The sequence below is a fragment of the Cydia pomonella genome, chromosome 11 (assembly GCF_033807575.1).
Source record: "Cydia pomonella isolate Wapato2018A chromosome 11, ilCydPomo1, whole genome shotgun sequence".
In the NCBI taxonomy this organism is placed as follows: Eukaryota; Metazoa; Arthropoda; class Insecta; order Lepidoptera; family Tortricidae; genus Cydia; species Cydia pomonella.
Genome location: NC_084713.1, coordinates 13,698,052 through 13,709,925, shown reverse-complemented (window position 1 = coordinate 13,709,925; position 11,874 = coordinate 13,698,052).

The following is an 11,874-nucleotide window of genomic DNA, read 5'->3' as shown; positions in this document are numbered from 1 at the left end:
AGCCAAGCCGACACACGAGCCCTTTGACAGATCTACCGGCCTTATGATGCCGCTAGTGTTGCCATGTTCTGTACTTTCACAAGTTTTTAGGAAATGTGCTAATAAATGCTTTTTTACTCCCCGCGGAACGGAAACGATATCTGCCTATATGCATTTAGGTGAGAGGCTGGTGGTACAAATGAATATTCCCAAATATCTCCTAAAAGGTTTTAGTTTTTTGTAAAGGATTTGTACCTAATATACCATATAACCATAACGTAATGGGGTTAAAAAAATTAAATTCAGTTATATATCTGATCTATAAAATTGCATATAATAGTTATGGATAAACGAAGGCCCAAAGCGCTGATATTTCCACTACGCATTCATTATTGAAACATATATTATTAAGCCTGTAAAAGTCACACATTCTCTCAATTCGATAGAATTAAAAGTGCACATTCAGCTACGTAGCGATCACCTCATATGTAGATTTCATATAGAGGCCCTTCATATCGCCATGGTAACGTCCTTTTGAGCAGCGTTCAAGGCAACAATGTGCTGTTGCTTGGATCTTCACGACCGCAGTCACACAACGGATTCCTTCTCCATCACCATAGCGACTTTACTTACATGGTCGGCCCACCTATATGTCAACTTAAACGGAATGTATTATTAGAAGATAAAATCTAATGATAGAGAGATGTAGAAAAAGAAGTCCTACAATAATAAAAATGAGGTAGAGGACCTACCTAAACTAGGAATTTGGGAAATAATTAGTGATCCGTGAATTTTCTTGAAAATATAAATCAAAATAATTAGATATCTTTAATTCATAAAAAGTTACCTAAGATTACTCACCATAACGCGGCAATCTTAATAAATACGCCACCGTCATCGTCAGTTTGACATAATTCTCGATATTAATATCGGAACAGGAGTCGCTTAATTTTATCGGGTTATTTGAGGTTTTATTGGTCGCAAAAATACAGGTTTTTGGCTCAGTATATGTAAACACTGGATGCTGCTAGCATTACACGTTTTATCGACTGCCACCATCCCTAATAGTAAATCAACACTCCTATCCCTCCTAAACTCCTAGTAACCACAACCGATTCAAAGAACCTTTTAAACCATTAAACCTTTAGGCCTTATTATTCAATTCCATTAAGATTTAGTGCGACGGCCTTTTTAAAAGCGTTTTAATATAAAAGACTTATTATACGGTTCATTTTACTTAACAAAGAATACAATATATTTTTTACCGGTTCGTTAAATCATGTCCTTCCTTACTAATAATAAAATGTATATGGGCCTGGTTGTTGCTTTTTTGTTCGTTTTATTTTTATTTACAAGCTACTGCGTACGGGTTTGATCACGTTTGAATTATTATTGGCATTTATTTAAAGACACATGTCTTTGATCGACCTCTTCTCTGTGTATGATAAGGATCCTGGCCGAATTTTAAGTTTTTTTTTGTGAATGATATTTTCTGCTCACAATACAAGCGAGGTTTGAACCCACGTTTTTTGACCACCACACATAGTATAATGAAAGGTGAGGCCAGTAAGAGTAACATAATTGACAAAATAAATGTAGGTAAATGTCAAGTAAAGAAAATGTTTTTTTTTTTCGAAAACTGTCTTCATCTTTTACGTTTTAACGTTACAAAACATATTACAGACTTGTGGTTCGGGAATTTTAAAAGTTGCGTGGTTTCACAAGAGACCTTTCAATCATAAAACTTATAATAAATGTATTTATTACACAAAACATTACATGTCTTATGCAAACAACGCTCTATCAATGAATGACTTTCGAATTGGGAATATCGCATACAAAAAATATGAAGAAGCGATAGCAACTTTTTATTGCAAGGTTCTCGGTTTAAGCCTTCTTTATTTTTCTCTCAGGGCGTTAGGACCCGACATAGCATATCTAATTGGTCTGTGCTCGACATCACACCGAACTTTACCATTAAACTTTTACCTCTAATAATAAGTATAGGTATTCAATCAAAAACGATTTTGTAAAGACTAAGGTTAGGATAAACATTTGCCTAATGGTGTAGTAGTTGTTTGTATTACAGGGGGGCAATGTTGTTGTTTAACCCCTCGTGCTAACGAAGGCTAAACAAATTATTTTTTATATTACCAATTACCAACTAAAATATCAAACAAAATTAATGTTATGAAATATTAGTCATTCAAAATCATAATTTAATTCTACCAGCCAACGTAAGGAAACAACTCAAAATTTGCATTTGATTACTTTGCTACACATGTCAATAAAATGCAACTTTCTCATTCAGTTTCTGAACAACGAAGAGAGTCTTTACCGGCTGGTGCGATGAAATAGTACATTACTATAGAGGCCGGGAAACGAAGGGTAGATATAGTAGATATAGACGGCCGAGCGTGCGAAGTCGAATAAGGATACGCGGCCGGCAACCCCGTTTCTCGCCGAGATTTGTATAGAGCTTTGCTCTTCTTCTTCTTCCTCGCGTTGTCCCGGCATATTGCCACGGTTCATGGGAGCCTGGGGTCCGCTTGACAACTAATCCCAAGATTTGGCGTAGGCACTAGTTTTTATAAAAAGTAAAATGTACATAACTTTGATCTCATGTAGCACACAAAACTTTTCACGACAGCAGTGAGAACATAAAGGAAGGTAAAAATACAACCTAAAAAAATGTAATCCATCTTCATCACTATTTCACTCATGTTTTCTTAAGGTATTTTAACAATTAAGTTTAATTACCGCAATAAAACAAAATGAAAGAAATTTCAATAAAATAATACGGAAATAATGAAATAACGAACACCAATTGACAGTTCAATCGACAATTTTTTTTGTAAAAAAATGTTGTAATACGGTCCGAATTGCGGATACAACTATTTATGATCGTTAAAAGTAAAATTATTTACTTTGCGTAACAATTGCGTAATGTTTTAAAGTTCATTGTTTTGATTGTATAATAAAATACGCAAAATACGGTGTTTTTTATTTATTTTATATTTTTATTTCATTAATTAACTATTACGAATGAAGACTCGTAGGGTGTTTTGGAACGATGCGGTCTGACTTATTTCGGGGGTCTATTATAAACTGTCAATATACCGCTGAATTACGGATGCACGTTTTTATCTCTTTCTTTTTGCTAATGATGTGAAAGGGACAAAGACAATAGAATCCAAATATTACGAACTTGTAATAGGCCCCGCACGCTGAAATGACATTCTAATATAAAGGTCACTTGAATGTTATTTTTATCTCACTCGGTGAGCAAAATGCAATTTTACTCACTATTCTTAAGCAGCAAACTGCTCGAATTGTTCGAACTGCTAATGTGAAAAAATCTTTTCAACAAACTTGCTCAAAACGACGTTTTTATTCCACATATTTTTGGCTCATGATCCTAAATATTAAACATGCGTGCTTTTTCAGTATATTATAACACTCGTGCTTTTTCATTATATTATCCGACTGAGTTAAGATTGTTAAGAAGGTAATGATTGCTAATAATATGCATGGAAATGGAGCCTTCTTAATTTGGACGAGTAATAAAAAATAAATTAACCAACTATTAGGTTTCAAATGTTAGTTCAAAGAGGTTTTATCACACCAAACAGAATTTATAGATTAACTTATCTCGTAAATTACAATAATGAATAAACATAACATTTTATCGATTTGATCTCCATCCGTCGAATAGAAATACAAAAATATTAGCTTTTTACGTTTTTTTAATTGGCTGTTTGTCGATTTCGTTCGCGCCTTTGCCTTGCGCGTGCATGGAAATCTTGCGTAAAAAAAATAGCACACCAGCCATTTTCCGTATTTGTCATAAAATGGGAATAGTTTTGCATGTTTTTAGTTTATATAATTGGCGAAAATGTCATTTTCAAGCATTGTTATTTTCAAACACATTTAAAATTGACGCTGCCTGTAATACTAATAGAGGTAAGAGCCCAGAACAATAGCCTTTTATCATCAAAATCGGGTGAAAAATAATTGGCGGCATATGAAACTTTTATTCAATGGAAAATCAGTAAAAACGCTCGGTCTTTCTTGGAAAACGTGTTGGTAGCTTACTTCAATGAACTGGCGAATAAGTGCTCACAAGCCCAGCACGCTTTGGTGCAATTATTCGATGTTAAACGGTAAGTCAAAAATTTTACTTACTGTTTTGACAAAAAAAATCTAATTTATAAGTTTTGTTTTTTCCCCGCAAGTGTGTTGAAAAACCTCGTATGAAACGCGTGTGCATTGGTCATTACCCACATCGGCTTTCTTATTGCGCGCTCGCTTACAGCTCGCGCGCACAATATCGCCTCGTGTGTAGTGACCAACTTAGCACACTTATATCGTATATATACACGTGTAGCGTCGTAGCGCAAAAATAATCAATTTTCGTTCCCCTTTAGGAAATTATTATTTAAAAACATGGCACACGTGTCTCAATTTGACGTTTAAAAACAAAATATTGTTGCTTTACAGGCCTAGGTGTGTAAGGTTGTATGAAATTCCTTTACATATCATCGTCACTCATCACACCGGATATGTAGTATTTCCGGACCTAATTTGAAGTCATGTCAACATCTCATTGCAAGTTTGAGAACAGATTATAAATAAATAAATATTATATGACACTATTACACAAATTGACTAAGCCCCACAGTAAGCTCGAGAAGGCTTGTGTTGTGGGTACTCAGACAAATATATATAGAATGTATAAATGCTTACATACATAGAAAACACCCAAGACTCAGGAATAAATATTCGTGCTCATCGTACAAATAAATGCCCTTACCAGGATTTGAACCCGGGACCATCAGCTTCATAGGCAGGGTCACTACCCACTAGCCCAGACCGGTCGTCATTATTTTACTCTTAATTATTTTTAAATGCCTGAAGCTAACGTTGCGATTTCTACCATTTCAGTAAGTCCAGCAGATATAAAGAAGTAGTTAGTGACATCCTACGTATATTGTGTTCAGTTAAGGAATTTGATGCTCTAGTTACTTATAGGTCATCTCGTTTAATAATTCAGAATTCGGGGTTTCAGACTAGCGTTTTTTTCTGCGCGGATAGTCGTTTCGGCGTTACGAGTTTACACGCGCGTTACATTTCCCTACATTTGGTTTTTACGAGTTCACACGCGCGCACGCATACGCTCGTATAAAACGCTAGACCCAACTCATAATGTTGTGTTCCTGCCGGTGAGTAAGGTTGCCAGAGCTCAACGACGGTGCGGAGTATTAGAGTCGGCAACGTACTCCTCTGTAGTTGCAGGCGTCCATAGGCAACAGAGACTGCTTACCATCAGGCGGGCCGTATGCTTGACTTCCGCCGACGTAGTATAAAAAAATACGAGTATCACTATGACCTTCACACACATGTAAGGATTAAGATATAAACCTATGTTGGCTGACGACTATTTCAGATAGGTTTTGGGACCATTCGAGGACATATATAAGTAGATACAATTCAGCTTTACATCTAGGTTTAGTAATCTGCCCTGTTGACATATACTTATACTCGTACTTACACTGAAAGCGATGCAACGCATGCATGCATGATATGTATGTGCATGTATTACCAGGAACCCAATTTTTTTTTTCCTTTTTTTATGTACATATTTGTACATAAACCTGAACCAGCACGCTTTGGTGCAATTATTCGATGTTAAAACGGTAAGCCAAAAATTGTACTTACTCTTTTGACAAAAAAAATCTAATGTATAAGTTTTGTTTTTTTCCTCGCAAGTGTGTTGAAAAACGTCGTATGAAACGCGTGTGCATTGGTTATTACCCACATCGGCTTTCTTATTGCACAAAATCGCCTCGTGTGTAATGACCAACTTAGCATACTTGTATCATAATGTACTATTATTTATTTATTTGGCATTAACTAACGAAAGTATTGCAGAAAAGTTTATAGGACATTTTAGTCTTTAAATTTTATCAAGAATACACTATTAAAATATTTCGGGTTCCTCGTAAAACACCGTGTATATTATTGCGAACAGGTTAATGCGACTACATAAGACAAGTGCGTATTGTCGCGTTTTTTCCGTATAGCAATTTGCGACACATCAAATCTATTTTCGGAAATACCTCCAAAGCGTAAAAACTACGTAACCGTAAAATAGGCGAATATTGCACCCCTTCGTCAGTAAGTCTCATACGCCATTCAAAACAAAGTGAAGTTAGGTCTTTTTAGCACAGCTCGGTAGTAATATAGATTACACATCTAATATATATCGCAGATACGCAACTATATGAAAAACATATTTTCACGTCAGCCCAGAATAGTAATTGGTTCTGATCTTGATAAAGGTTAAATTTTGCAGACCATTAAGATTTAGACGGTTGTGCTATGTTTTGTAGATGCAAACATATTTATGTCCTAAAAAACTACATAATTACTTATATAGTTTTATAATAATGCAATAATGTAATTGACTCGAAGCTCGCGCAGATCCGCCTCCACCATGTCGCTCCAGCGATACCTAGGGCGTCCGATAGGACGTCCTCCTGCTAGGCGACCCAGGTACGCTCTTTTTACGTTCCGATCTTCGTCCATTCTCTCAAGGTGGCCTAACCAACGGAGTCTGTGGGCTTTACTTTCTCCCATGATGTTAGGTTCAGCCACTAGGTCTTCAATCTCACGGTTCTTAAGGACTGTCCAACTTCCATCCGGTCTTCGTTTGGGGCCCAATATTTTACGGAGGATTTTCCTCTCGGCAACTAGCAGCATGTTTTCTTCCTTGAGTGTTAGTGTCCATGCTTCGCATCCGTAGGTTAGGATTGGTTAGGATTGGAGGCGGATCTGCGCGAGCTTCGAGTCGACAATTGGCGAGAGATCGCACAGGACCGAGAAAAGTGGCGCTGTCTTGTGTCGGAGGCCAAGTCTCATTTTGGGTCGCTGAGCCAACGGAGTAGTGAGTAATAATGTAATTGACCGAGCGTTAGCGAAGGTCACTGTTTCAACTTGGGTAAAAATGCTTTCGTATCTCCGGATGTTCTCCTCTGCAGATCGCATTTCTCAGCCGATTGTCGTACAATTTTGTGAGGAAGTTCGGTGTTTAGATAACAATTTTCGGTAGTTGCGTTTTTTGGTGAAAATTGGCATAAAGGACTTATGCGAATAGGGTCTATAGCACTTAAGACCACTGTGAGTTCGCTGTGATAATGACTCAACGAAGTAGGTATTTTTTAGTTTTATATTTTTTAAGCTTATGGAGCTTATCGTGAGGTCCACAGCTCACGGAGCTAATAGTCTATATCATCAGGTGACAAGCAAAACTCACTAATTACCACCACAAGGTCATAGCTACAATGAACCAAAATTGCTACTAAAATAAGGTTGATTTTTTAAATTATTTTTAGTAGTTTTGCTGTCACCTGACGATATATAGTAGGTACAGTTACGATTCCCGCGACTGCCACATATTTTTGCAATGGAACGTTTACATAATGGATCCCAGTTTTTGTTTAGAGTGGTGTATCTCGTACGCCATTAATCAATGGTACAGTGGCGCTCCCCGCGGCCCAGCCTCCGCATCACAATAAATCTGACCCGATAAGTAGCAGCCGGATTGTCGGCGGCCGATCAAAAGGGGGAGCACATGAAAGAAGCCGCCGAGATCCATTCCATTCTGAGGTCTCATTCCGATATCTTGCCGAGCGAAGGACGAGTCGAAAGCTCAGGTGGACCAGTATTGGTTATATGCGCTACAGTGACACCCCTAATGGCTCCTCTACACGATGGGCCTGATGGGCCAGTAATCATACCCACTAAGAAGGGCCAGCGTGTAGAGAGGTTAGTGGTGTCGGATGACTTATGGCGCGGTGGGATGGCGATGGGATAGACACGGTCCAGCGATGGTACGTACGCATCTACACGTGGCCATTCCATAGTGCCTGCTCTCATGGCTATGTCGCTGGTCCAACGCTGGGCCATCGTGTAGACGAGCCATTTAGATATTTGACCGCTAGCAAATGTGAAACTTTAATCTACGAAAGTACTCAATTTGTTACTTCGAATGCGATCATCGCAACCATACAAAATCTGCGCTATCCGATCTCTGTTTCAAGAACACCAATCTTAATTATAATTGCTGGTTTAGTTTTTCGTAAACTCTTACTTTTCTTCTTGAACCATTTTTACATTTCTGTTTAGCCCTGTCGTTGACTGGTAGACAAAGGCTTTAGTAGGCATATTTTTTGTAGGTATTATGAATAAAGTTGAAAAAAAAAACTGCATTAAATTAAAACATTTTTACATCATTAACCTCATTTCATTTTATTTATTTATTGCATTACATGGTACATACAGATGTTATCTTAAATTAAATTGTCACAACATGGACCCTGAGTAGGGTATAGCAAGTTAACCTTATTAGCTAAATACTTAAAATTACCTTGCAAAACATAATTATTACCTATTGCCTTGGCCTCATGGTTCACCTTACATAGGTTTTTTCATGTACCTACTAACTTTATCCCGCGACTTTATCTGCGTGAAATTAGTAATTTGGGTAGCTTAATTTTTATCAAATCTGCTTTTTTTTGATTCCCTATACAAACTTTCTTATTTGAGAGGCAACTATATGGCCATCATGCAATTTGAGTATATGATTACATCAATTATCAGGCGATGCAACGTAATTATCTCAAATATCTTACTTCCACCCCTCTTTTTACACTCAATACTATCCTTATGTCCTTTCCTGGGACTCGAACTATCTCTATACCGAATTTCAACTAAATCGCTTAACAGTCAGTAGCGTGAAGAGACGATACACTTTCGCATTTAATATATTATAAGTACCTATTATAATAAGGATTATTAAATACTATTCGGATATTTTGATAAACTTCCCAGACAGTAAATGCCTCAAATTCTCGGGAATCCACGTCCCATAAGTATATCAAAAATAAGTTTTTAACAAAAATTTACACAGATAGACAAATAATTTGCGTTGTTTTATCACAGAGTTCCCATGGCTACCTCCTGTCTCCATCATCAGATCAGCTCCGTGTCATCGTAATATTGCATTGTCATCCGATTTATGTAAATCGGATGACAATGCAATGTTGAAATTTTGCATACATATGTATGTATGCAAAATTTCAACTCCATCGGAAATCGGAAACTGGGTCATGTTTAGCTTCCAAGATGTGCCCCACACTAACAAAATACCATACATATGTACATACATACTAATTAATAGGGCAAGTTAAACAAAAGCTTGTAAAAAATCTTGTCCAAAATTACTAGGTGTCACGTTACGCTGGTTTGACAGAGTTGGACTCGCAGCGCTCGCACATCATATAAGAACACACGGCCTGTTTCCACCGCCAACCGTTACTTGGAGCCCTTTGTGCGATGACATTTTAATTAATTTCAATTTAATTGTGCGTGACGCGTGCGACAAATCGGAAGAATAAAGGGATTTAATTTCCTTAAGCTCGGTTTAAATCGCTATCAATTTTAGTAGGCATTCGGCTTTGCTCCGAGATTCGAGACGGCAAGAGAGCTAAGCTTGGTCGATTTTAGTAAAACTTTGCCGTAGGTACAGTGATCTGCAATAATATCCTGTAGGGTAGATACAAGATTGATCTATTTGTAGAGCCTTCAGAGCATGTCATACTCGTATATCTTGTACGCTTCCTTGTCAAGATATTTACCTACCGGTAAGAAACCGGGTTCAAATCAGAAAACAAACTAATGTTATACGTCGACCATTATGGACAATTACTTTTAGGAGGAAAAATCGTATAATAAAAAAAATCTAGATATAATAGCTATTAAGTACGGCACGGTACTAAAATTCCGAACCTAAATGGTCACGCACTGTGCGGTTTAAGAGGAACTTCCTCCCGCGCACGCTCCGGTTGTGGAATGAGCTACCTGCCGAGGTTTTCCCGAGTGTCTACAGTATGAGGTTCTTCAAAAAAGGAGTGCACAGATTTTTAAAGGGTCGGCAACGCGCATGTAACACCTCTGGAGTTGCAGGCGTCCATAGGCTACGGTGACTGCTTACCATCAGGCGGGCCGTATGCTTGCTTGCCACCGTCGTGGTATAAAAAAAAATATATATTGCATTTTCATGAGACTTAAAGTTAAAGCTTTACTTAAGTATCTTAAAGGTTTACTTTATGAATGCTTTAAATAAAAAGCATATATTAGTTGCATTTCCACACAACATTTCGAGGAGCTTCATTTAAATAGGTACCAAAACGTTATCCTCAAAATTCACTGGCGCAATATTTAAACCTCTCTCCTGGAAAGTAGAGATTTTGCACATGTGCCTTTGTTTTACCAAGGATACGATTTATGGAATGGAGAGTTAATTATCAGAATGGAAATTGTACAACAAAACCATATAAAACCAAAATTTTAATTGCTGATCGTAAGTAAAAACATACTTAGAAAACGTATAATTTTCTGCACATTTTTAGAACAACGACGAACCTTAAAAAATGAAAAATACGTTTTATTCATGTTTATCATTGCCTGAATTCGCACCGTACATAAGAATGGACGCCAGGCAGTAGTACTCACTCCCCAGTGGCTTATTGCTCACTTTATATGCATGAGGCAATATCCCGTAGTGGTATACCTTGGTCCGGTGCCGCCTTAATTAATTTTCCATAAACTCCATATGTAAATACGTAATTATGTTTACGGCCAGTAAAACAGTCGTTTAGTACATTGTAATGTACAAACCTGGTCTAAAATAAGATGCCGCCCCGTTTTTATATTGCTTGTACAGTCAACAACACAAGTAACTGAACATTCGTAAAACTCAGTGACATGGTGTTAAGGTCTTCCATTGGGCACTTCTTCTTATTTTCGTTGAAGGTCTTACACAATGTCGCCGGCTGGTTAAAAACCGTTCGCAAATTAAGTTATAATGACTTTTTTTATTGGTAGCCGTGATGGAACAGATGTAAACCAGTGTTTCGAAAGACCTTGCGGTTGAACGGTTTAACTTGTTTACTAAAGTGCTGAAAACAGTTAATTGCTTGTACGGAAGTGAAGGGTTGGCGACTGAACCACCATTGACTAATGACCATTGAATTTCTTCGCAGATGTATGCAAAAAAAAATGGAAAAGGAATCCTGATCCTGTCGACGTTTTCCTAATAAGTGTGTGGGTGAACAAAGATGACCGTTCATACCGTGAACCGTTGTACCGTGTTCATGCAAATAAATAATTTAATAATTTTTTTAATACCGTAATACCACACAACTATATAACTTGTCATTCACGAAGACGCGTGTCTTGACTCGTAATATCATGTTAGTAAAGGTTAGATTTGACAAATCTGCGCGACATCGTGGATGACACGAACTATATGGACCGGAATCACCAACCAGGGTCCAGAATTAACTTGAATATCTTTGTTTAGTGATACATTTCTGAGGCAAGATATTATCAAAAATGAGAAGAAAAACTCTCACAAAACGAAATGATCATTTTGGTTTTGATACGAGTACTTCATTACATATTAAAACCAAAATGTTCTTGACTATGGACTATTGTTGTAGTATTGGACTATAGTTGAGTGGTTTTATGGTTGAGGTGTTTTTATTTCATTATAAAGATGATACACCGAGTCTCGTAGCATATGCTTAATTAAACACATCTTTATTAATAAGCGGTCGGCGATGTGGAACAAGGTTATCAATAATCTTTAATATATTCCACATATTGCAAAAATATTCGCATTGATGCAATTTATATAGCTACGTGTAGGTATCTGATGTATATTCAAACATGTAAACAACTCTGATGGCAGCGATCACTCAGTAAAGAAAGAAATAAATAAATATTATAGATAGACCGACCCAGTCACACAGTAAGCCAGAAACGGCTTTG